The sequence below is a fragment of the Limulus polyphemus genome, unplaced genomic scaffold (assembly GCF_000517525.1).
Source record: "Limulus polyphemus unplaced genomic scaffold, Limulus_polyphemus-2.1.2 Scaffold2185, whole genome shotgun sequence".
NCBI classification, from domain to species: Eukaryota; Metazoa; Arthropoda; class Merostomata; order Xiphosura; family Limulidae; genus Limulus; species Limulus polyphemus.
Genome location: NW_013667795.1, coordinates 49,948 through 51,366, shown reverse-complemented (window position 1 = coordinate 51,366; position 1,419 = coordinate 49,948). Strand labels below are relative to the sequence as shown.

Below are 1,419 nucleotides of genomic sequence, written 5' to 3'. Positions count from 1 at the left end.
GCCTATTCAACTGCTTTAGAATTTCAGTTGACAAGCCAAACTATCTTCTCTATTGCTATCACACTAGTATTCTGTGTGTGTGATTCACTTACAATTGCGGTGAGAGTTACTGTAATTGTTTGGTCTTCTTTCTTCTAAATATCCTTTTGTCAAAGTGCACTCAGGCTGATTCAATTACTTTAGAACTACGCTTTGATGGAATAATTCTTCTTTATCTCCTTTTCTACTGTTAGTCTTACTCTAACATATTAAATGTTAGGTCTATCACTTCTACGGTAGTTAACTTCATACCAAACTTTTTCTTGCCAATAACTTTACTCTCTTCTGCTATTGTCTGTCTGCTGGTTCTGCTCTTCTCACACTATTTATATGATTATCACTTAATCGTCTGCCCACCTTCTAGAAATCTCTATATTCTTGACATCAGTGTATTGCACATGATGTTCAATAGTCTCAACATCAATGAATTATAAACATTACTTCCTACAGCTCTTGGGGTTTTAACTCCTTTTATAACAAAAACTAAATCATAATAAAATATTCACTCACAAAATAAATCAATCAATAATATCTAAACTAAACAGTCTTTTACATCACGAAAAATTACTTTAGAACATCCTTTGACAAGACAACTTATTTTCCTTATTTCTTACGAAATTGGTAATCTCACTCTAACGTATCAACCATTAGGCCTTTCACTCCCATGATGATTAACATAACATAACGTTTTGGGACAACATGACACCTATTGGTCCATCTTGGCTGTTTCATCCTCTAAACTAAATTAAAATAATTTACAAAAAAAAATATTAAAGCCAGCCCTTATCAAGTTTTTCTTAAATTTACTGCCTATACAACATCTGAAGGCAACCCATTCCAAAAGCACACCACCCTGTTAGAAAAATGAAACTGTCTTAGCTGAAAACGACTCCTACCTTACCAAAATTTATATTTGTGTCCCCTAGTCCTACTATTCTCACTGTTGAATATGAAAAAAGATGATGCATCAACACTATCAGACCTCTTTTCAATCTTAAACACATCAATCAGATCCCCCCTAATTTTTCAAGAGAAAACAATTTGAGAGATTTCAGCCTCTCCTTATATGACAACCCCTCTATCCCAGGCACCATTCTAGTAACCCTTCTCTGACCTCTTTCCAACAATTCAATGTCTTTCCTAAGGTAAGGAGCCCAAGACTGAGCACAATATTCCAAATGTGGCCTAACCAGTGACCTTTACAATGAAATTATAACCTCTTTAGACTTGCATTCAACATTTCTGTAGATACAACCTAAAATCCTATTTGCCCTACCACTAGCAACAGCACATTGATTTGATGGCTTTAGAGACTGATTGACTATTACACCAAGATCCCTTTCCTTCATAACACTGTTAAGGTTATTCCCATCCAAATTA

The 1,419-nt window shown here is 34.7% G+C and overlaps 2 protein-coding genes across 2 annotated transcripts in view; one reads left to right on the top strand and one right to left on the bottom strand.

Moving 5' to 3' along the window:
• The window catches only part of LOC106466201 (atrial natriuretic peptide-converting enzyme-like), a 27,003-nt gene that overhangs the window by 4,422 nt on the left and 21,162 nt on the right, over nt 1-1,419 (bottom strand). The window lies entirely within an intron of this gene.
• The window catches only part of LOC106466200 (cAMP-dependent protein kinase inhibitor gamma-like), a 41,720-nt gene that overhangs the window by 32,760 nt on the left and 7,541 nt on the right, over nt 1-1,419 (top strand). The window lies entirely within an intron of this gene.